The following is a 26100-nucleotide window of genomic DNA, read 5'->3' as shown; positions in this document are numbered from 1 at the left end:
TTCCACGAGATATTCTTTGCAGGCGTTTCCCCAATTGTAGTAAGGCGCACAGTTTCAGCCATTTTAAGTAGTCAGTTATATGAAGGGAACCAATCAGCTGCCAGATGAACCATGCACTAGCCAACCAGCAGCGCCCGTTTCCTGATGATTGTCCGTAAGCAACCAATCGCCTGCGTGGGGCGCCATGCGTCAACTGTTTACTCAGGACGCGGTCATATTGAAGCCGTTGTGAAAGAGGGGCGAGTGAGTCTGCTGGTATCACCGATTACAACTGTCTTATGTCTTACTACTTCGGATACCAATAGTGGGTGTTTTTAATGAGCATAGGAATTTGTAATTTCAAACGATAATAATGTTTTAGAATGGCCAGGTCAGTCAGTCTATTAAATGAACTAATATAATATATAATAACACAAGATCAAAGTCACCCAAACCAAATGTATTAAGATAAAAATTAATAGAATAAACACATATGAAGATAAAATAAACTTTTGTGTTTTCCTAAAGAGCTAGTAATTTGTTTAAAACGTGTAAAGCCAGCAATGATTTTACAGAAGTATGTAAACTGAATCCCCTTAAAACACATTTACAAAAAACTATTTTCCTATATTGACATTTTCTGTCCTTTTGTTTTGCCAAGAAAGATCGTGTCATATTAGCTTTACATTTACTCAAGTCTCAGATCTGTATTTAGTAAAAGTAACATGTTGGCATTTTCAGGCAGGGACAGTCCCTGGGTGAGCACACATAGCCATCAAGAGATAATTTAGCATCGTCTGCCCACCTGAAGGTCTCTGGACTCTTGAGTTATGTTTTAAAGCTTTAGAAGTTAATTACCAATTGTGATGGGTGGACCAGCATCCCAGCTGGACCCCATTCTCTTACCTGGCCGGAAGACCAGTATAATGGATGATCAGGACGGGACGTGTGACATTCCCCTTCTCATATAGGAGACAGGCATGGAGGGGCATTATGGCAGCTGGTGCACCGGGACTGGCATCCCAGCATCAATGGATGGGAATCCCTTACCCAGATGGGAGGCCAGCAGAGTGGATGGGCAGCCTGGATCGAGAGGCATCCTTTCCGGGATGATTAGCAGTCCCCTTCCTAGTCAGGAGGCCAGAAATGTGAGACAGTGGTGAGACAGTCTGCCATGCATAGGAACTTCCATCCATACACTGGGGGGTGGCACCTCTTATGGTGGGCCCCGGTATGCACTCCCACAGGGCAGCATGGGAGCTGCGGTCCCATATGGCTGTCCTGTTGAGTTTTGTGGGGGCCTTGAGATGATCTGAGTTTTGTGACATCCCACGTTATCCTGCTGGAAGTATACAGTACTGTGATCATGAAGGGATGGACATGGTCAGCAACAATACTCAGGTAGGCTGTGGCATTTACACGATGCTCAGTTGGTACTAAGGGGCCCAAAGTGTGAAAAGAAAATATCCCCCACATCATTATACCACCACCACCAGTAGCAGCAGCCTGAACCGTTGATACCAGGCAGGATGGGTCCATGCTTTCATGTTGCTGATGCCAAATTCTGAATGTCACTGCAGAAATCGAGACTCATCAGACCAGGTGACGTTTTTCCAATCTTCTGTTGTCGCCCGTGTGAATTGTAGCCTCAATTGGCTGTTCTTAGCAGACAGGAGTGTCACCTGGTGTGGTCTTCCGCTGCTGTAGCCCACCTGCTTCAAGGTTTGACGTGTTGTGTGTTCAGAGAGGGTCTTCTGCACACCTTGGTTATAACAAGTGCTTATTTGAGTTGCTGTTGCCTTTCTATCAGCTCAAACCAGCCTGGCCTCCACTAACCTCTGGCATCGACAAGGCATTTTTGCCCAGAGAACTGCCGCTCACTGATGTTTTCCCTTTTTCAGACCATCCTCTGTAAACCCTAGAGATGGCTGTGCGTGCAAATCCCGGTAGATTAACAGTTTCTGAAATACTCAAAGCAGCCTGCCTGGCACCAACAGCCGCGCCACGTTCAAAGTCACTTCAGTCTCCTTTCTTCTTCCCCATTCTGAACTTCAGTGGGTCGTCTTGACGATGTCTACAGGCCTAAAAACATTGAGTTGCTGTCGTGTGATTGGTTGATTAGAGATCTGCATTAACAAGCAGTTGAACAGGTGTACCTAATAAAGTGGCCGGGGGAGTGTTCAGTCATGTGGCGATTTACAGCCCACTGAGGTGAGACCATTCATACGTAAAAAAAAAAAACAATGGGGGGCATAATGTTCTAGAAATGACCAACACCGGGCACTATGGGCTGGAAAGGCCTCACCCCTTGTTTATCACGTACTTGTGGCCACGCTGCCAGCCATGATACTCTGCATAGAAGCAGTGAGAGAAGTGGTGGTGGATCTGCAGAGGTAGCCGTGTACTGAGGTTGACACCAACAAATGGCCACAGACTAGCACTATAGGATACTGTCATATGAAAAAGTTCGGGACCCCCTCTCAGCCTGCATAATAATTGACTCTCCTTTCAACAATAAAGATAACAGAGGTATGTCTTGGGTGGCACGGTGGCGCAGTGGGTAGCGCTGCTGCCTCGCAGTTGGGAGATCTGGGGACCTGGGTTCGCTTCCCGGGTCCTCCCTGCGTGGAGTTTGCATGTTCTCCCCGTGTCTGCGTGGGTTTCCTCCCACAGTCCAAAGACATGCTGGTTAGGTGGATTGGCGATTCTAAATTGGCCCTAGTGTGTGCTTGGTGTGTGGGTGTGTTTGTGTGTGTCCTGTGGTGGGTTGGCACCCTGCCCAGGATTGTTTCCTGCCTTGTGCCCTGTGTTGGCTGGGATTGGCTCCAGCAGACCCCCGTGACCCTGTGTTCGGATTCAGCGGGTTGGAAAATGGATGGATGGATGAGGTATGTCTTTCATTTCCTAGGAACATCTGAGCACTGCGGTGTTTTCTGAACAAAGATTTTTAGTGACGCAGTATTTAGTTGTCTGAAATTAAATCAAATGTGAAAAACTGGCGGCGCACAAATGTGGGTCCCCTTGTCATTTTACTGATTGGAATGCCTGTCACTGCTCAATGCTGATGACTTACAACACCAAAATTGGTTGGATGAGCTCGTTAAGCCTTGAACTTCATAGACAGGTGTGTCCAATCAGGAGATATAAAGGTATTTAAGGTGGTCAATTACAAGTTGTGCTTCCTTCCCTTTGACTCTCCTCTGAAGAGTCACAGCATGGGATCCTCCTACACAACACAATGTCATCAGCACATTGTTTGGGTCTTTCACCCCAAACATCAACACATCCATAGGCAGATCAAAGAGGCCAGGACATCAAGAAGAACCCTGGTACAGACCTCCTCTAACTGGGGTCTTGTCTGTTACCCCAACACTGCTTTTAACCCGAGTCCTCACTCCCCCTCATACACATCCTAGACCAGGGGTGGGCAGCGCCAGTCCTGGAGGGCCACAGCGGCTGCAGGTTTTTGATAGATAGATAGATAGATAGATAGATAGATAGATACTTTATTAATCCCAAGGGGAAATTCACATACTCCAGCAGCACCTTACTGATACAAAAAACAATATTAAATTAAAGATTGATAATAATGCAGGTAAAAACAGACAATAACTTTATAAAATGTTAACGTTTACCCCCCCGGGTGGAATTGAAGAGTCGCATAGTTTGGGGGAGGAACGATCTTCTCAGTCTGTCACTGAAGCTGCTCCTCTGTCTGGAGATGATCCTGTTCAGTGGATGCAGTGGATTCTCCATGATTGACAGGAGCCTGCTCAGCGCCAATCGCTCTGCCACAGATGTCAAACTGTCCAGCTCCATGCCTACAATAGAGCCTGCCTTCCTCACCAGTTTGTCCAGGCGTGAGGTGTCTTTCTTCTTAATGCTGCCTCCCCAGCACACCACCACGTAGAAGAGGGCGCTCGCCACAACCGTCTGATTGAACATCTGCAGCATCTTATTGCAGATGTTGAAGGACGCCAGCCTTATAAGGAAGTATAGCCAGCTCTGTCCTTTCTTACACAGATCATCAGTATTGCCAGTCCAGCTAAGTGTCTTAATGAGAAGTTGCTGATTGCTGAGGAAGCACTTATTGCTCAAGTGACATTGTAGTGGTCTCGCTTGTTAAGGTTCCCCACCCTTAATTGCTTATTTCAGTCTTAAACAGCCACAGGCACCATTTTAATGGCTCCTTGTTAGCAATAAGATGCAAATGACAAAGCAGCCAGCAGTTCTCCGTCTAGCGTGTTTCCATTTCCACCTCTGTGTGTTCATCCTGCACTGTTTGGTTTAATAAAACACTTAAGAGAAAAATGTGACCGACTGAAAATGATCCATTTTAGGCTTCAAATCATTTGGAAAGGAACAACTCTACGATATATGAACCTAACATTGCAGACTAACAAGCCATAAAGTTATTGAATCACTAGGGGGCTTCGCCGGCCGACCCCTCCCCCCCCTTCCCCCCCACCAGTGCTACGCTCGCATTGTGAAAAGGGAGGCTGAACGTTGCTCCTCCGAAACCCCCTCTTAAACGGCGATACAATGGGAAACAAATACAGCTGCTTTTTTATTTACCTCCTCTTTGCTCGATTGGCTGCTGGCTTGCTGCTGCCATACTGCGTGATCTTCGAACGTTTAAAAGCCTGTACAGCGGCTGTTTAAGGTTTCTTTATTTAGTCATGTTTACACAAGAAAACATGAAATTTGCCTTCTCAGTTGCATCTAATAACAGACAGAATGAAATAAAACAGACAAATAGAAACAAGAAAGGTTAAGGTAAGGCAGTTAGATAATACATATTTACACTAAAAAAAGGTTACAGGATATATATCAACAACCTTAATCATTATCTCCGATATTTCTTATAGAAAAGTCATATGGCACTAGAAAGAAAGGAGTTTCTGGAGCGATTTGTGTGGGTTTTCAAAGTGACTGTCCTTCCTGATTTACTGAACTTTAGTTCCACATGTAATGGATGTCTCTCATCAGTTGAGATGATTTCCAGTTTCTTTAACATTGCCCTCTGACACACACACACTAGACAAATAATCTGTCCTTCTCTTTGTCTCACTGCCTTGTCTCTCTTCTCCCCCAGACATCCTCAAACACTAGGTGGTCTCTTTTCACTGTTCTGTTATTTCACCGAGTAATAATTTCCGTTTGCTTGCACTAATCTATCTATCTATCTATCTATCTATCTATCTATCTATCTATCTATCTATCTATCTATCTATCTATCTATCTATCTATCTATCTATCTATCTATCTATCTATCTATCTATCTATCTAATGCTTGTATCTTATTACAGATGTCAAACTGTCCAGCTCCGTGCCTACAATAGAGCCTGCCTTCCTCACCAGTTTGTCCAGGCGTGAGACGTCCCTCTTCTTTATGCTGCCTCCCCAGCACACCACCGCGTAGAAGAGGGCGCTCGCCACAACTGTCTGATAGAACATCTGCAGCATCGTATTGCAGATGTTGAAGGACGCCAGCCTTCTAAGGAAGTATAGTCGGCTCTGTCCTCTCTTGCACAGAGCATCAGTATTGGCAGTCCAGTCTAATTTATCATCCAGCTGCACTCCCAGGTATTTATAGGTCTGCACCCTCTGCACACAGTCACCTCTGATGATCACGGGGTCCATGAGGGGTCTGGGCCTCCTAAAATCCACCACCAGCTCCTTGGTTTTGCTGGTGTTCAGGTGTTTATGGTTTGAGTCACACCATTTAACAAAGTCCTTGATTAGGTTCCTATACTCCTCCTCCTGCCCACTCCTGATGCAGCCCACGATAGCAGTGTCATCAGCGAACTTTTGCACGTGGCAGGACTCCGAGTTGTATTGGAAGTCTGATGTATATAGGCTGAACAGGACCGGAGAAAGTACAGTCCTCTGCGGCGCTCCTGTGTTGCTGACCACAATGTCAGACGTGCAGTTCTGAGACACACATACTGAGGTCTGTCTGTAAGATAGTCCACAATCCATGCCACCAGGTATGAATCTACTCCCATCTCTGTCAACTTGTCCCTAAGGAGCAGAGGTTGGATGGTGTTGAAGGTGCTAGAGAAGTCTAGAAACATAATTCTTACAGCACCACTGCCTCTGTCCAAGTGAGAGAGGGATCAGTGTAGCATATAGATGATGGCATCCTCCGCTCCCACCTTCTCCTGGTATGCGAACTGCGGAGGGTCGAGGGCGTGGCGAACCTGTGGCCTCAGGTGGTGAAGCAGCAGCCACTCCATGGTCTTCATCACATGTGACATCAGGGCGACAGGCCGAAAGTCATTCAGCTCACTATGACATGATACCTTTGGGACTGGGGTGATACAAGATGTTTTCCAAAGCCTCGGGACTTTGCTGAATCTTTTAAATGAGGTCCGTGAGATGTGTGTTTAATGACTTTGTACCATAATTCAGGAGAGGTTTCTCTGTTTGGAATTTCAGCACAGACAAAACGATCGACATCAACAGCAGTTAATAATTTTTTTTGCAAAGTAACTAATAAATGCATGTGAGGTAAACTCCGTTTTTGAAATTCTCTGACTTAAACTTCAAAGCCTTACAATATTTACATACTTCTGACATATCACCTACTGTATGTCCATATATTCGATCTCTATTCGCCTTTTCGTTATTTCTCCGAGTAATAATTTCTCTTTGTTTGCGCTAACGCGATGTTTACTTTCTTTGTTTTGACACTGTCGTTTTTTTCTGCTTTCATATTCTGTATCTTGCTCTGCATGTCTTTTGAATTTCACTGTTTTCATATCTCTAACCTGCTCTGCATGTGTTCGGCCCCCTTTGTTTTTTAACCTCTTTATGACGTTTTACTTTGTTTTCTACTCTTTCTCTTTTATTTCTGACCTCACTTTGTCCTGCTATTTTTTCACTTACACCTGGTCCGTGGTGATTATTTTCCCTGTTTTCGAGTAATAATTTCCTTTTGTTTGTGCTAATTCGATCTTTACTTTCTATTTTTCTGATACTGTAGCGACCTCCGTGTCCGGCTCGAAAAGAGAAGTAAAAAAAAAAAACCAGACAGACGTAGTAAAGTCTCACAAACTTTTTACTTGAACAATCAAGAAAAAGAACGCTGAGTTTATAACCTCTAACAAAACCTTCTAGCACCCTCTCCAACCCCTCGTCCCATCACATCAATCAATACCCCGCTGTCAGTCTTCCGTGCTGTACTCCGCCCTCCCTCAATCAAACCTAACAGTCACTCAAAACAAAAACAAAAAAAAGCCTTCCACCTGGCTGGGACGCTACAATACTTTCAAATTTTCCTGCTTTCATATTCTTTAACTTTCTCCACATGTGTATCGCGCCATCATTTTTTTTGACCCTTTCGAATTCCACTGATTTCATAATCTCTAACCTGCTCTGCATGTGTATAACGCCAACGTTTGTGAACGTCTTTATGAAGTTCTACTTTGTCTTTTAAGTCTGAGCCTTGACTGGATGTGCTTTTTTTTCCAGTTCCACTTGTTCCGGGCTGATTATCTATCCATCCATCCTCTTCCGCTTATCCGAGGTCAGGTCGCGGGGGCAGCAGCTTGAGCAGAGAAGCCCAGACTTCCCTCTCCCTGGCCACTTCTTCTAGCTCTTCCGGGAGAATCCCGAGGTGTTCCCAGGCCAGCCGGGAGACATAGTCCCTCCAGCGTGTCCTGGGTCTTCCCCGGGGCCTCCTCCCGGTTAGATGTGCCCGGAACACCTCACCAGGGAGGCGTCCAGGAGGCATCCTGATCAGATGCCCGAGCCACCTCATCTGACTCCTCTCGATGCGGAGGAGCAGCGGCTCTACTCTGAGCCCCTCCCGGATGACTGAGCTTCTCACCCTATCTTTAAGGGAGAGCCCAGACACCCTGCGGAGGAAACTCATTTCAGCCGCTTGTATTCGCGATCTCGTTCTTTCGGTCACTACCCATAGCTCATGACCATAGGTGAGGGTAGGAACATAGATCAACTGGTAAATTGAGAGCTTTGCCTTGCGGCTCAGCTCCTTTTTCACCACGACAGACCGATGCAGAGCCCGCATCACTGCGGACGCCGCACCGATCCGCCTGTCGATCTCACGCTCCATTCTTCCCTCACTCGTGAACAAGACCCCGAGATACTTGAACTCCTCCACTTGAGGCAGGATCTCGCTCCCAACCCTGAGAGGGCACTCCACCCTTTTCCGGCTGAGGACCATGGTCTCGGATTTGGAGATGCTGATTCCCATCCCAGCCGCTTCACACTCGGCTGCGAACCGATCCAGAGAGAGCTGAAGATCACGGCCTGATGAAGCTGATTATTACTTTCCTTATTTTATGAATTTGCACCTCGATTGTTCTTTTTCTTTTTTGCATTTTTTTCTCTCCAACGCTTTTAAGTCTCTTTTCTCTGTGCTGCTCTTTCTTCTTTGCTTAGTCGACGACGTTTCATTTTTAATGTGTTGTCCTTATACGCTTTATATGCGCTGAGAGACCTGGATCTGTGTGTGCTCAAAGCCTTGACATGACTGAGTGTGTTGCTGCCCGTGGTCTTATTTGGTTGTGAGTAGGGTGTGTCTTGCAAGAATCTCAAGTTCTACGTCCCCGCGAGACGATCCTGAGTCAATCTCTTGGCACAAAGTTTCATGTTTAAGGTCCCCGTGAGACCCTCCGTGGCCAATCTCTTTAGTCTCACAGGTCTTTTAAGTGTCTTCCGTGATCTTCACGTGAAGATCACATCTCATCTCCCTAGTCATTCTCTCCTAGGATTGTTTTTTTATAATAGAGAGATTATAATTATTATTTTCTTAACTAAGGCATTACCATAATATATATACATCATTTAATTTAATAAGTTAAATTGAAAACTTAACATAATGACAACATTCAGTGAAACTGAGACTATAATCCATCCATTTTCCAACCTGCTGAATCCGAACACAGGGTCACGGGGGTCTGCTGGAGCCAATCCCAGCCAACACAGGGCACAAGGCAGGAACCAATCCTGGGCAGGGTGCCAACCCACCGCAGCTGAGACTATAATGATTATCTTTAAATATGAATGTTTACCCATAATTCCTATCTACTGTATGCTCGTGTACACAAATAATGCAGTCTACTTCTTATTATTATTTCAGATGCTCCTGTTAGGGGTTGCCACAGCGGATCTTCTTCCTCCATATCTTTCTGTCCTCGTCATCTTGTTCTGTTACACCCATCACCTGCATGTCCTCTCTCACCACATCCAGAAACCTTCTCTTAGGTCTTCCTCTTCTCCTCTTCCCTGGCAGCTCTATCCTTAGCACCCTTCTCTCATACATACCCAGCATCTCTCCTCTGCACATGTCCAAACCAACACAATCTCGCCTCTCTGACTTTATCTCTCAGCCATCCAACCTGAGCTGACCCTCTAATGTCCTCATTTCTAATCCTGTCCATCCTTGTCACACTCAGTGCAAATCTGAGCATCTTTAATTCTGCCACCTCCAGCTCTGTCTCCTGCTATCTGGTCAGTGCCACCATCTCCAACCCATATAACATAGCTGGTCTCACTACCGTCCTGTAGACTTTCCCTTTCACTCTTGCTGATACCCATCTGTTACAAATCACTCCTGACACTCTTCTCCACCCATTCCACCCTGCCTGCACTCTGCTTCTTCACTTCTCTTCCACAATTTCCATTACTCTGTATTGTTGATCCCAAGTATTTAAACTCATCCACCTTCACCAACTCTACTCCCTGAATCATCCTCACCATTCCACTGACCTCCCTCTCATTTACATAAATGTATTCTGTCACGGTGGTCCTACTTACCTTCATTCCTCTCCTCTCTAGATCATATCTCCACCTCTCCAGGGTCTCCTCAACCTGCTCCCTACTATCGCTACAAATCACAATGTCATCAGCAATCATTATAGTCCACGGGGACTCCTGTCTAATCTCGTCTGCCAACCTGTCCATCACCATTGCAAATAAGAAAGGGCTCAGAGCCGATCCCTGATGAAATCCCACCTCCGTCACTCCTACCACAGACCTCACCACAGTCACACTTCCCTCGTACATATCCAAAAAACGCACAACCTCTTTAGCTCAGCATATGTTTTTTGATGATGGTGACAGGCTACATATTATTATTATCATCCATCCATTCATCCATCCATCCATTATCCAACCTGCTATATCCTAATACGGGTTCACGGAGGTCTGCTGGAGCCAATCCCAGCCAACACAAGGCGCAAGGCAGGAAACAAACCCCGGGCAGGGCGCCAGCACACCGCAGGGCACACACACCAAGCACATACGGACAATTTAGAATCCCCAATGCACCTAACCTGCATGTCTTTGGACTGTGGGAGGAAACCGGAGCATCTGAAGGAAACCCATGCAGAGACGGGGAGAACATGCAAACTCCATGCAGGGAGGACCCAGGAAGCGAACCCAGGTCTCCTAACTGCGATGCAGCAGCGCTATTATTATTATTATTTTCTTAACTAAGGCATTACCATAATATATACATGTCATTTAATTTAATAAAATAAATTGAAAATTTAACATAATGACAACATTCAGTGAAACTGAGACTATAATGATTGTCTTTATATAGGAATGTTTACCCATAATTCCTATTCACTGTATGCTCGTGTATGCAAATAATGCAATCTACTTTTCCAAAAAATGCACAAGCTCTTTAGGGCGCCCAGAGCAAATCTCACAAATGACGGCGAGCAACAGAGCACGATATTTGCTAAGTTTTAACACAAGTCTTAGTGTAGGTCCATTTGGGAGACGGTCATAGTTTGGTTTATTTCGGCTTTTAGCAGTTCACTGCAGAGTGACAGTCCAGCTGCCGTTTTGATCGTTTCGTTTTATTTCGCCAGGTCTGTCTCTTGGATTATTATTATGGGCATGGCCGTCATCGTTGTTGTTGTTGTTGTTCGTGTTATTGTCGGACTGTGTAGGTTGTCAGACTTTACTGTAAGACCGAACATCGCTAGTGTGCGAAAATAACATGAAACAATATAATAGGACATTCGCTTTGAATCCGAGTATTCGTAGGTCTGCACTGTGCTGTGCAGAGTGCGGACAGAGCAGACGTACAACAGAAACATTTCTTTGTGTTCCGGTCCGGACAGATTTTCTAAACAAAATAAAAAGGAATATCCACGTGGGGCTGCAGTGATGCGTCATGACCACTAGAGGGCATGGCTGTCTAGACCGCCTATGCCCAGAAACGGCCCTGACTGCGCTAATATTAAACGTAATACGAGCAATGGTTTACACTGGCCTTCACTTCTGTGCGCATATGTAACACTGAATTACAAGTCAAGTAAAGGTATGTAAATATAAGTCTCCATAAATCAATAAGTCGCCATAAAATTGTGAATTTCCCATTGGGATTAATAAAGTATCTATCTATCTATCTATCTATCTATCTATCTATCTATCTATCTATCTATCTATCTATCTATCTATCTATCTAAAAATAAAGTCACCTCAGAATTAGGTGATGTTAAAACTGGTGCCCCTAAGTGATCACTGCTATTTTTAATATTTGTAAATATCTGGATAGGAATACAGAATAAAGAACAAGCTGGTGAAGATTGCCCACACTTGGTAGCTAATCTGCAGTCGGTGGAATCATGAAAAAGGGACCCGGGCAGAATTCGGATTTGAGCAGATTTGTGGCAAATGAATGTACATGAATGTAAAGTACGGTCCTTAAAAAACAAAGATGTTCTTTAGAGGAATGGCATAGGAGAACAATTTTTAGTTTCCTAAAGAATCATCCAAATGGGGGTTCCAGAAAAATATACCATTTATTTAGATCATATACAAATAATAGCAGATTTATAAAATACCACTGGGTTCCTGGCTTTTAAAGGAATCACACTGGTAAATTTCACGCTTTCGGTTGTATTCTGATAGCTAGCGCACTACACATGTAAGATTTCTTACTTTTCCATATATTAGGAACCTTTACAAAGCCCAAAGAGCCAATTTCATATAAATAGCGGGAAAGTGGTTGTTATCAAGCGATGGTTCTATGGAGAACCCCACGAACCCAGTATAGTGCCATTTACGAACTTGCATTATTATTATTATTATTATTATTATTAAATGTGAATTTCCCCTTGGGATTAATAAAGTATCTATCTATCTATCTATCTATCTATCTATCTATCTATCTATTAAGAGTGTATTTCGCACGCCTGAGAGAAGCAGACAAGTGCCCAGGTCGTGCGGCTGGCAGTAGGATGTCGATGTTATTAGATGAGGAACTGGGTGAATGATGGGACTGGCGAGCTTGTCTTGATGTGCCCATCACAATTTCCAGGATTCGAGCAGGCTTTCCGGTCACCTTCCAGGCGGCATTCTGGATTTCCGTTCGTGACTGTTTACGAGTGCGCGTCAGCTCCTTCAAATGGGAAAGTGAAAGACTCAGAAGGCTGGAGCGCAGCCTGCCGGTGGGCGGGGTGAAAGGTGGTGGCCCCGCCCCGTACGCCCTGCCCTGCCTTGCCTTTCTGTCATTCGCACTAAAAGAAAGCGACATTTTTCCTCAGGGGGGCACGGCAGCTGAAGCACGGACAGACATCTGGACGGGCTGGTGAGGACAACTGCGACACCCAAGTAAGTAATCTCTTGTTGTACGCATAGCGCCTTCACGAGGCGCTCACACGTGCGCGCACGTGGAAAAAGAAAGACGCGCATCGGCAACTGTTTTCACTTTTAAGTACTTTTGACTCTGCGGCGGGAGTTTTTCGTCCGTTTTGGAAGTGTCATTGGCCAACCCGCTTTGCCCTGAACGGGGTCACGGGGGTTGTTAGTGTCTATCCCACCTAGCATAGGGCGCAAGGCAGGAGCAAACTCTGGACACAACACCACAACAAACACGCACCTCTTAACCTGCATGTCTTTTGCCTGTGGAAGGAAACGGGAACACCCAAAAAAAAAAAAAATCTCACGCACACACGGAGAGAACATTAAAGCTCCTGGGATGCGCTGTCACTGTGACACCGTGTCACCCCTCCAAGTGTTTGTGGTGGATTTCACTTTAATTCATCCGCTGGACGGTGGCCGCACAACGCTAAGGACGTGGGTTTGATTAACAGCCCGCTACTTGCAATATTTTTAGCCATCCGGTTGTGTCCGACCATAGTGTGGGTGATTAGATACTGTATTTACTTACCTTCCTATTTATGCATGTATTTATTTAAAGAGCTTCTGTAAAAAGCCGAATTTCCCTCTGGGGACAAAAAAAGTTCTCTCGATGAGTGTTTGTGTAGGATAATCCATGTACAGTACTGTGATTTTTGGCCAAAGATTGTTATCTATCTATGGCGACTTACAACATTTGAAATACCACTGGTTCAGTTTAGTTCAGTGGTTCTCAACCCTAGGGGGGCGCGAAGTAACAAAAAGGGGGGCGCGAAGATGTGAAAAAAAGAAAACAAGAATCAAAAATATGAAAAATACATCTATTGAAACCAAAACAAATTAACTTAAACTACATTCTGACAGTAGAAAAATAAACATAGAGTTAGATAAATGTCGATAAAAGTTAAGTATGTATAATAAAATATGCATCTGTGATGTATCATTAATTAAAAAAGAACAAATTGGTATTAGTGGGCTCCTTTCAAAAAAAAAATGTAAGGGGGGGGGGGGGGGGGGGCGCGCGATTAAAACTGTTATGAAAACTCACAAATACTTAAAGGTTGAGAAACGCGGAATTAGTTTGTTTCTCCAATTCCAGCACAGGCAGGTGAAGAGATGGTCACACAGTTCCAGGGTTTAAACTCACAACCTCAGGGTTTGAAGTCCAAAGCCTTAACCACTGTGCCACACTGCATGGTATTCGCTGGCACCGCTAAACTTTGTCTTTATTTTATACAACAGCACTTTAAGTGGATCAGGCACTTGTCATGTACCCAGGACTTGCATTATTGTGGACTAGCAAGGGTACCCAGCACTGCCCGGGTGAGGGCACCAGCTGTGTTAAAGGATAATAATATTTCTTTACATTTTACACAGCGAGTGGGGAGCCACTTCAAGCACCACCAATGTGTAGCACTCACCTAGATGATGCGACGGCAGCCATTTTGCTCCATCACACTCACCAGGTGGTGAAAGGGTGAGGGACAGTTAGCCAGTTAGAATCAGGGGATGAATAGGGAGCCAGAATGAACAGGTTATGGTGGGCAATTTAGTCTTGAAATCAGGAAACACCCTGCTCTTTTACAAAGGATACCCAGGGGATCTTTTATGACCACAGAGAGTCAGGACCTCAGTTTTACGTCTCATCTGAAGGACGGCACCATTTTTACATTCATAGTGTCCCTGTTATAGTTAGTTACACAGTTAGAGACAGGGAACGATTAGGGGACCACAATGGTGGGCAATTAATTTGAGACATCGGATTCACCCTACTCTTTATAAAAGACGCCCAGGAATCTTTTGTGACCACAGAGAGTCAGGACCTCAGTTTTATGTCTCATCTGAAGGACGGCACCATTTTTACATTCACAGTGTCCCTGTTATAGTTAGTTAGATAGTCAGAGACAGGGAACGATTAGGGGACCACAGTGGTGGGCAATTAATTTAAGACATCGGATTCACCCTACTCTTTACTAAAGACGCCCCAGGGATCTTTTATGACCACAGAGAGTCAGGACCTCAGTTTTACGTCTCATCTGAAACACGGCACCATTTTTACATTCACAGTGTCCCTGTTATAGTTAGTTAGATAGTCAGAGACAGGGAACGATTAGGGGACCACAATGGTGGGCAATTAATTTGAGACATCGGATTCACCCTACTCTTTATAAAAAACGCCCAGGGATCTTTTATGACCACAGAGAGTCAGGACCTCAGTTTTACGTCTCATCTGAAACACGGCACCATTTTTACATTCACAGTGTCCCTGTTATAGTTAGTTAGATAGTCAGAGACAGGGAACGATTAGGGGACCACAGTGGTGGGCAATTAATTTGAGACATCGGGATTCACCCTACTCTCTATAAAAGACACCCTGGGATCTTTTATTACCTCAGAGGGTCAGGACCTCGGTTTTATGTCTCACCTGAAGGACGGCACCATTTTTACAGCACAGCGTCTCCATCACTGCACTGGGGCATTGGGGTCCACATTCAGAACACAGGGTAAGCGCCCCATGCTGGCCTCACCAACACCTCTTCCAGCAGCAATCCAAACTTCTACTGGTTGGTCTCCCATCCAAGTACTGGTCGGGCCTGAATATGCTTAGCTGCAGGTGGATTATCAGAATCTCAATCCGAATCACTTTATTGCCAGCGTGTGAAACACAGCAGGATTGACTCTGTTTAGGTGCAAAACATGAGATATAAGACAACACAATTTCAACCCATCATTAACCTGACACTATACAGACCACTTTACAAATACAACAAACAAAACAATTACAAACTTAAACAGTTAACTCAGAGAAATAGAAAAAGTACACAAAATAATAGAGATGTCAAATAGTCCAAGTTGAGCAAGCGTGAAGTATTTATGAATAAGAAAACAGTACAGTTACCAGTTATAAGTTTAGAAATCAGGAGTAACCCTAAGTAAGTTTATTTAGGATCTGAATAACCTGAGGAAAGAAGCTGCGGAGATGGTGTGTAATTGGGGTTGCAATACCTCCCATGTGATGGCCTTTTAATGAACAGATGGCTGCTGGGTGGGCGGGGTCAGCTGAGGGGTAGGCGGAGTCACCTGCCATCTTTCCTGCTCTCTTTTTCACTCTGGCGACGAACAGACAACCCTAAACAGACAAGGCGTAAATAACAGTATTAAATGAATCTCATTAAACTACACATACACAAACGGCAACAACTGGATCTGTTAACGTACCCCCCACCACCACCCCTCCATACACACACACACGCACAACAACATATCCTCACAGGTGGCGCAGTGATAGTGCTGCTGCTTTGCAGTAAGGAGACTGTGGAAGATTGTGGGTTCGCTTCCCGGTTCCTTCCTGTGTGGATAGCGCTTTGAGTACTGAGAAAAGCGCTATATAAATGTAATGAATTATTATTATTATTATTATTATATACAGGTCAATATCAGGTCAGGTCAGGTTGGGGAGCCTGCACTGGTACAGCAGGTTGCCACACCCACCACACGATGAAACACCTCAGGGTCCTGGTTGGCAACCCCCTCGAGGCGTCCAGTCCCACCCTCCAGAAATGACCCTCTATCTGTCACAGCCAATTTTTACGTGGGTGTCCCTTTGGCCTGGTCCAGCCACTCGGGTCCTCAACTGTGAGCCGGATCACCCTCTGGGAATCGCGCCACATGGTCGTAGTGGTGTAACTGACGCTCCCTCACAATGCAGGTCATGTGCTTCATTTGGGACTCCATGAGCAACACAAAGTCAAACCAGCTGTACCCAAGGACTCTCTGTAGAGACACAGCACTGAAGGAGTGCAGTCTTCATCTCAGGTCACTGGATAGCGTCCATGTCTCGCAAGCAGAAAGCACCAGGACTCTAAAGACTTGGACCTTCGTCCTTTTACATTGATACTGAGAGCGCCACACACCCCTTTCGAGCGACCTCATGGCCCCCCATGCTCTCTCAATCCGTCTACTGACTTCATAGGAAGAGTCACCAGAGTCACATGAATGTCACTGCCGAGGTAAGTAAACCTCTCGATGAGGTCGACACTCTCTCCGCAGACAGACACACTGCTGATGGCCGTGCCCAAAAGGTCATTAAAGGCCCTGATTTTGGTTTTTATCAGGACACTCGCAAGCCCAGACACTCAGACTCCTCCCTCAGTGTCTCGAGTGCCCCGATCAGAGCCATTGACTCCACAAAGATCACAGCATCGTCAGCAAAGTCAAGATCCATGAATCTTTCTTCACCGACAGATGCCCCACAGCCACTGGACCCCACGACCTTGCTCAAAACCCAGTCCATACAAGCATTGAACAGAGCAGGAGCAGAACACACCGCTGAAGAACCCAGAATCAACTGGGACAAATACAGAGGTCCTGCCTCCACTCTGCACAGTACCAGTGTACAGGCCAGCCATGATATCCAGCAACTTCAGGGGGATCCTGCTAACTCTCAGGATGTCCCACAAGGCAGCTTGATCAACTGAGTCGAACGCTTTACAAAAATCAATAAAAGCTGCAAAGAAACTTTGCCAAAATTGTGCTTCATGAGAATCTCAGTGCCAGGATGCGGTCGATGGTAGACTTCTTAGGCGTAAAACCAGACTGCTCCAGTCACTGGTAGGTGAGCAAGTGATCACGGATCCTACTGAGGACGACCCTAGCAAGGACCTTACCCCCTTACCCATCCAACAATGCAGCTCAGGGCACTGGAACCAGGATCCTGTGATCGGCAGCCCCTGACCTTTTGCAAAGGAACACAGAGCCACTTTCACCATGGTCACCAGACACATGGGGACCAACACAATCCTCATAGCCAGCCCTGTCAGTGCCAGTGGTCCATGACCAGAGGAGTGTCACCTTACAGGCACCCATCAATCACCAAGTGACGATGCAAATTAAACATCTCTCTCACTGACAACAACAACCACATTTATTTCCATTGCACGTTTTCATACAAATGATGGAACTCAAAGTGCTTTACAAGATGAAGAAACGAAAAAAAGACTAAAAATATCAAAATTTGGCAATACTAATTAACAAAGAATAAAGTAAGGTCCTATGGCTAGGGAGGGCAGAAAAAAACAAAAAGTAAAATTCCAGAAGGTTGGAGAAAAAAACAAAATCTGCAGGGGTTCCAAGGCCACGAGACCACCCAGCCCCCCACTAGGCAGACATCACTCACCGCGTTCAGAACATACACTGAGACAATAGACAAGGCACACAGGGAGCCTCATAATATGCTCGTTGAAAGGAGTGACATTGGACATAATCAGAAGGAGCCGATCCACTGCAGCAACATCTACTGACTGTGACAGCCATCAGAGCGACAATTCCAGTAAAAGGTGTACCCACCTACAAAGATCTGGCCAGTCCCAGGTCTGTGCACCTCAGAGAGTGCCGCCACTGAAATGAGGAGTTAATGAAGCTCCACCGACAGTAGAGGAAGACGATCATCATGCCGGACAGACAAGACCTTCCATGTGCCTACCCGGATGGGGCTGCCTCAAACTGGGTCCCAAGTGCTGCTGGCCTGACCCCATTGGCTCTCTGATGGTTTCGACTCTTCTGGGGGTGGAGCTCCTGAGAGCATTTCCCCCGCCCCCTTCATGATGCAAGTAGCCTTCCTATGAGCGACTCCCGCCAAGAGCAGAAAGAAGTCCTGTCTGTCGTCTCAGAGCTGCGTGAAGCTTTTACAGTGGCTGGAGTGCCAATCATGTCACCAAGACTTCCCTGAGAGTTGGAGGACCGCCTGCGGTGCCAGATGTGGTTTAACGTCACATCCAGGACCAAATAACCAAATAACAAAAAAAGCCTTCAACACACACAACCCACAAAGTCCAAGCCGTGCTATCACTTCTGATAATCGTAGTCCCTTTTTTCTCTTTCTTTTTCCCAGAGTTTCTCCTAGATGAGCAAAGATTTAATTCACCCAAGTTAATTCCTCACCATTGTCCCATCTGCTTCTATCCCAGAGCGTGTCAGGTGACAAAGTATTAAAGATGGCCGCTTCCAAAATTAGTAATGGACTCTGATCCTTGAGTGAGTGGCCGTGGGTAGACTACGTTAAGCATTGTACATTAGCAACCTCTTTCCATGGCAACCGCCTCCCGGAAGCTATGGCAACAGACCACACCCTGCAAAGGTCCTCCTTACAGCCGTCTGCCCGAATGTGTCTGTTTGATCCCTCGCCCACCACCTTATTATAGGGGCTTAGGCAGCGACGGGGATTACACCGAGGATGACAAAGAGACAAAATATAAAGCAGACAATGGATTATGCGGCAGTGCTAAGGGGTAACAACAGCAATCTTTAAGCTGGACGGGACCAGGCCAGTATAAAGAGATGTATTGATGATACTGGTGACAAAAGTGAGAAGAAAAGGCCCAGACACGGACCCTAAATGCAGACAGTCTTTACTTTATATAGTGCCATTAATAGCATGTGCCATCCCCAGGAGTTTTAAAGACACATTACAATACCCAATGGGGGGGGGGGGGGGTCTAAGTGGCATCCTCTCCAGGTTTGGTTCCTGCCTCGTGCTCAGGATGTCCTGGTTCTCCACCACCCTTTAATGGAAGAAAAAATGGATTGATTATATTGGATAGATTTATCCAAAGTGACTCATAATATTTGAAAGATTCAGTTGCTTGCATTTCTTTTGGTTTTCCAATTGGAGCAAAGGCAGGTGAAGTGACTTGTTCAGGGTCAGTTGGTGTCAGCAGTGGGATTTGAATGAGCAATGGCAGAGTTTAAAGTCCAAAGCCTTAACCACTATACCACACTATCATCTGTATACTAGCATGGGCTACTGGTATGTTATCCTGGGCCAATTCCTACCCTTTGGACCCATTATGTCCAACCTGGCGTCTCACAGGCCTTTACCTGAATATTTAGGTTCATAAAATGGACAGCCAGTAGTGGGTCAACGTGGTGGCCCAGTGAGTAGTGCTACTTCCCCCTAATGCTCAGTTTAAATCAGAGCCTGATGACTCTCTGTCAGTTTTTTCCTCCCACCTCCCAAAAGTTGTAAGCCATGTGCCATCCCTAGGGAGCCTGGTGACTCTCAGACATCTCGTCCAGGATTCACTCCTGTCTAGTGCCTGTTGCAGCTCCATCTCTGTCCGATCCTAAAATTGGAGTAAAGACGTTTAGTAAATGAACGGATGGAATATTATGGCTTGCAAACAAAAAAAAAAAACAAAAACAAATGAATTTGTGTATTAGAGGTTGTGATCATTGGAAGAACTGCAGGTCAACAAAAGAGAAAATATTGAGGTGTAAACCGGCCATCCTCACTCGATGGCACTTAACAAACAAAAAAAGCGGGGTCCTTGTCAGGACCTCGTCTCTTGTCTGGGGAGCCCAGTACAGTCACGGCGGTGAAGGAGCTCCACCTGGTGGTGTGTTCTCATACTGAGTGACTCCTCCTTCTGGGAGGAAATCAGAAGGGGCGGAGTCAGTTTCCCCCACTGGCTGTCCTCTCAGCGCTGTGGAAGGAGAAACAGAGGATAAGCTTAACACCAGCACCCCTTCTCGACCCTGGGTGGAAGTACATACCTCAGAAGAGCCAGATGGATGATCCACAGATGCACATGTGTGACAAGGTCTATTACATTCTCTCTCCATCCATTTTATGCACTTAGCTAGAGCCACAGGTCAACACCCATCCCTCCATTTACTTAATTCAACTTTAGAATTTTTTTTGAATGACAACCCGCCAGATTAGAACAGTAGAGCAACTGTGATGAGAACAGGCCATTTAGAGCAGCAAGAACACCCATCCTATTCACATCAAGTTGAGTTTTGAAAGTCCCTAAAGTCCTCCTGTCCACCACACTACTTGATCACTTATTCCAAGTGTCTCTGGCTCTCTGTGTGAAGTAAAACTTCCTAATGTTTGTGTGAAATTTCCCCTTAACAAGTTTCCAACTGTGTCCCCGTGTTGTTGATGAACTCATTTTAAAGTCACTGTCTCGATCCACTGGACTAATTCCCTTCATTATATTAAACACTTCAGTCAGGTCTCCCAGCCAACACAGGGTGCAAGGCAGGAAACAAACCCCGGGCAGGGCGCCAGCCCACCACAGTGTTAATGAATTGTAAAAATGAAAGAATGTTATGTGCAGTGGGTAGCGTTGCTGTCTCGCAGTTGGGAGACCTGGGGACCTGGGTTCGCTTCCCGGGTCCTCCCTGCGTGGAGTTTGCATGTTCTCCCCGTGTCTGCGTGGGTTTCCTCCGGGCGCTCCGGTTTCCTCCCACAGTCCAAAGACATGCTGGTTAGGTGGATTGGCGATTCTAAATTGGCCCTAGTGTGTGCTTGGTGTGTGGGTGTGTTTGTGTGTGTCCTGCGGTGGGTTGGCACCCTGCCCGGGATTGGTTCCTGCTTTGTGCCCTGTGTTGGCTAGGATTGGCTCCAGCAGACCCCCATGACCCTGTGTTCAGATTCAGCAGGTTGGATAATGGATGGCTGTTATGCTCTGTGGTAGACAGCCATCCCGTCCAGGTGTGTTATGAATTGAATGTGTGACTGCATTCGTTAATTCATGTTGTTTATTGTGACAGACGGGCATTCTGTCCAGGGTTAGGGTTAGGGTTTGTTCCTGCTTTGCACCCTGTGTTAACTGACATAGGCACCCCAGATATGGCATTTTATTTGTACTGAAAGACAGGCATCCCGTCCAGGGTTTGTTCCTGCCCTGTCTGTGATGCTATCAGGATGGGCTGCAGCCCTAACCATGTTTTGAAATGGGTGCTGTTGAAAAAAACTCATTCATTTGTTCCTTTTATGCAGACAGGCATCATGTCCAGGGTTTGTTCCTGCCTTATGTGTGATGCTGCCGGCAAGAGCAGCGTCTGGGGGTGATCCACACCTAAGGGGACCCCGCTTTTGAGGTCCACATGTCCCATTCGAGTGGATTTGTCAAGTTATATTCTCCAGTATATATATATATATATATATATATATATATAGGGTTGAAATAGTTTACTGTCAAATAATGCAAAGAGTACGCGACACATGTTTCGCCCTAATTCTGGGCTCATCAGGCGTACACACTCTACTGCACTCCCTCTCAGATGTTAGCAGACTTGCTGGCCAACCACAAGCGTTACCTGGTAGGTAACCACCCATACAATCAGATTGTGACACAGACTACGAATGCCGTGAATATATATATATATATATTTGAGATGCTTCTAAGAGGAACCCTTTTAAAATCCCTCTTCAAGGTACGTGATTGTCTTTGAAAACATTCCATAGTCCAGTGGTTCTTAATCTGTGGGGCGGGGGTGGGCCCCCGGGGGGGGGGGGGGGGGGCACGAAGATGTGAAAAAAGAAAACAAGAATCAAAAATATGAAACCAAAACAAATTAACTTAAACTACATTCTGATACTAGAAAAATAAATATAGAGTTAGATAAAAGTCAATAAAAGTTAAGTAGGTATAATAAAATATGTATCTATGATATATCATTAATTAAAAAAGAACAAATTGGTATTAGTGGGCTCCTTTCAATAAAACGTTGGGGGGGGGGGGGGGGGGGTGCGATTAAAACTGTTATGAAAACTCGGGTCGCAAATACTTAAAGGTTGAGAAACGCTGCATTAGTCCACCTTCATCGCCCAAAAAGGGTCTCGAGTATAATCCCTATAATTAGTCGCTGGGTTGGCTTCTCTTTTGACTTGGGAAGAACTGATGGCTTGTCGCTTCTGACTCATTCGTGTCCAGGGAGCCCGCCATCGTTTCTTAGTCGAGTCTTTGGTTCAGTTTGCTACAGTAGGCCCAGTTGAAACAGTGCAGGGAGTGTTTGGTAGAGGAACGCATGGCAACATTTGATTACTGGTTTAGCTGTATCGCTGTCGACGCCATGAGTGGAAGAGATCGTGGCCCACTTTTTAAATAGATTATATCATTATATTTTGATAAAGTTCGTGTGATATCTTGCAAAAATTTAGCTGAATCCTGTAATAAGAAAATCCGGTGAATGTTAACATTATTTTTATTAAATTCGCGCACAAGTTTATACAGTCCACACCTACCGGTAACAGAGTTTGACGTAACCGGCCAGCCCTAGGCCCCCTACCCGCACACCCTTAAGGCCGCCTCTGGCTGCCGGGATCGACTCCATCTCCCCGTGACCCTCTTGTGAATTCAGTGGTGCTCAGAAACGTTAAAACAAATGAATGGTACACACTGTGACAGCGTTCAAGAATGTTAGAATGAATAAATGAATGGATGGCTTAGTTAATTTTAGCTCAACTTGACTTTATTACCCCTCTCTTAGTTTACCTCTCTGTCAAGATGCTCATGTAACCTGTGTGTGTGTGTGTGTGTGTGTGAGACCATCAATTATGTTGTCCGTTAGGCTTTTCTCTGAATTTACTGTCTTAATCTTCTTCATTTATTAATCTAGTTTTGTACAATGCTATATACTGTATGGGCGGCACGGTGGCGCAGTGGGTAGCGCTGCTGCCTCGCAGTTGGGAGATCTGGGGACCTGGGTTCGCTTCCCGGGTCCTCCCTGTGTGGAGTTTGCATGTTCTCCCCGTGTCTGCGTGGGTTTCCTCCGGGCGCTCCGGTTTCCTCCCACAGTCCAAAGACATGCAGGTTAGGTGGATTGGCGATTCTAAATTGGCCCTAGTGTGTGCTCGGTGTGTGTTTGTGTGTGTCCTGCGGTGGGTTGGCACCCTGCCTAGGATTGGTTCCTGCCTTGTGCCCTGTGTTGGCTGGGATTGGCTCCAGCAGACCCCTGTGTTCGGATTCAGCGGGTCGAAAATGGATGGATGGATGGATATATACTGTATACCCTGCCATTCTGTCTTAAACTCTGTGAAGTGCTTTGATCATGAGAAAGGCGCTATATAAATAAAATATATTATTTTTATTAATTCATGTTAATTATTGTGATGGACAGACATCCTGTCCAGGGTTTGTTCCTGCCTTGTGTGTGATGCTGTGAGGGTGGGCTGCAGCCCTAGCTAATGTTTTGAAATGGGTGACGTTGAAAAATTCATTCATTCCTTCATTTTATTTATGGTAATAGACTGGCACCTCACACCAGGTTTGCCCCTGCTTTACATGTGTTGCTGCCAGGGTGGGCTCCAGTCCCATGTGATATTGTTTTGAATTGATAGATGTAAAAAAATGTATGAATGAAAGAATAAATGAGTTCATTCATGTTATGTTTTGTGCTGGACAGGCATCCCATCCAGGGTTTGTTCCTGCTTTGTGTTTGATGCTAATAGGGTGGGCTTTGAAATGGATATCCATCCATCCATCCATCCATTATCCAACCCGATATATCCTAACTACAGGGTCACGGGGGTCCGCTGGAGCCAATTCCAACCAGCACAGGGCGCAAGGCAGGAAACAAACAGCAGTTGAAATGGATAGTATTGAAAAATTCATTTTAATTTTAATTCTTTTTTTAATTTAATTTAATTTTTTATTTGCACTTCATGTTGTTACACTGTGGAGCCTGAGCTTTGCAATTTTGTCTATCTGTATCCTTGTATATGGTTGAGATGTCAATAAAGTTCGCTTTGACTTTGGCCTTATGCAGGCAGACATCCTGCCTTATGTGTGACGCTGCCCGGGTTGACTCCAGCCCCCCCTCCGTGACCATCTTTTTGAATTCAGTGGTGTTCAGAAATGTAAAAATAAATGAATGTTATGCACTGTGATAGCCAGGTATCTCGTCTAGGTGTGTTATGAATTGATTGGTATGAATGCATTGGTTAATTCATGTTGTTTATTGGGATATATGGGCATTCTGTCCAGGGTTAGGCTTAGGGTTAGGGTTTTGTCCTGCCTTGTCTGTGATGCTGACAGGATGGGCTGCAGCCCTAACCCTGTTTTGAAATGGGTGGTGTTGATAAATCTCATTCATTTATGCATTTTCTATAGACATGTGTCCTGTCCAGGGTTTGTTCCTGCCTTATGTGTGATGCTGCTGGGATCGACTCCATCCCCCTGTGACCCTCTTGCGAATTCAGTGGTGCTTAGAAACGTTAAAACAAATGAATGGTACGCACTGTGATAATGTTCAAGAATGTTAGAATGAACAAATGAATGGATGACTTCGTTAATTCACATTAATTATAGTGATGGATAGGCATCCAGTCCAGGGTTTGCTCTTGCCTTGTGTTTGATGCTGTGAGGATGGGCTGCAGCCCTAGCTAGTGTTTTGAAATGTACCAGGTTTGCCCCTGCTTTACATGTGTTGCTGCCAGGGTGGGCTCCAGTCCCCTGTGGTATTGTTTTGAATTGAATGGCATATAAAAATGTATGAATGAAAGAATAAATGAGTTTTGTGCTGGACAGGCATCCCATCCAGGGTTTGTTCCTGCTTTGTGTTTGATGCTAATAGGGTGGGCTTTGAAATGGATAGTATTGAAAAACCGCACTCATTTATTCACATTATGCAGACAGACATCTTGCCCTATGTGTGATGCTGCCCGGGTTGACTCCAACTCCCCTGTAGCCCCGTTTTTGAATTCAGTGGTGTTCAGAAACGTAAAAATAAATGAATGTTATGTACTGTGTGACAATGCGGGTTTGGCTCCATGCTCCCCTCTTCTGTTAGGGAGCCCTTGAACCCAACACCGTCGGTAATGTCACCGATGAGCTAGACAGTGAGGCAATAACAATGAGCAAGGGGATGATGTAATAAAATAAAGGTGCAAAGTGCTTTTATTTAAAACCGTCAAAAAAACAGTGTCCAAATCAAGTGCTGTCAAAGCTCAATAAATAAATAATCCATAAAACAAGTGTCCAGTGGGGTTAAAACCATCCATAAATAAATCCTTTAAAAATGCAGTCTCTCACTCCCTTGTTATTCTCCGGCCCACCTCCATCACTCTCTCCCCGGCTCACCCATTGCTCTCTCAGCCGGCGGAGACCCGACAACCACGAACTCCTACAGTCAACCTCCATCTTGGCCTCCAAACGGACGTCACTGCCAGACCGTCGAGTTTGGTTCTCCTTCCGTGATCTTTCGCGCACCCGTAGTCGCTCCTCAGATCAAATGGGAGGACACCTCTCCTGCTCACCCCACTCACTTGCCTTCAGTGGGGCGGACTAGCCCCAGAGCACATCGGCCAAAAGCTCCTTAGCGGGGCCCCAGCTCGTTCTGTCTCTACTATTGGTGGCCAGATCCTCCCACCCAGACTGCCTTTTCTCGTCATTTAGCCTCCATTAGCAACATTTTTCTATCGATCCTTCCATTTCTCTTCCACCATATCTCCTTCTCCTAACCGTCTCGGGCTTCTCTATAAATGCAGAGAGGACATGGCAGCTGCAGCACATTAGCCCCAGGAACAATCACGGATGTGGGCAGTCTCTTACCTGCGCACTTAGATGAGAAACGCCCACACCGCAGATCACCCTGTGGCTCGCTACCGCCACCACGCCCCCTCGTTAAGGCGCGAGCGCGGTGATTATTTATTTAAAAACGAACTAGGGGGGTATTTTTCGTACATCGCTTAAATCATCCGAGATC

The 26100-nt window shown here is 45.6% G+C and overlaps 1 protein-coding gene across 1 annotated transcript in view; it reads left to right on the top strand.

Moving 5' to 3' along the window:
• Positions 1 to 12442: 12442 nt before the first annotated feature.
• Positions 12443 to 26100, top strand: part of LOC114645684 (ETS-related transcription factor Elf-5-like) — a 73038-nt gene continuing 59380 nt past the window's right edge. Inside the window, exon 1 of the mRNA XM_028793508.2 lies at positions 12443 to 12579. The gene's annotated coding sequence lies outside the window, so the exon portion shown is untranslated. The remainder of the gene's footprint in view (positions 12580 to 26100) is intronic.

This window comes from Erpetoichthys calabaricus, chromosome 2 (genome assembly GCF_900747795.2).
Source record: "Erpetoichthys calabaricus chromosome 2, fErpCal1.3, whole genome shotgun sequence".
NCBI classification, from domain to species: Eukaryota; Metazoa; Chordata; class Cladistia; order Polypteriformes; family Polypteridae; genus Erpetoichthys; species Erpetoichthys calabaricus.
The sequence above is the reverse complement of the archived record's forward strand: the minus strand, read 5'-3'. Positions and strand labels throughout refer to the sequence as shown.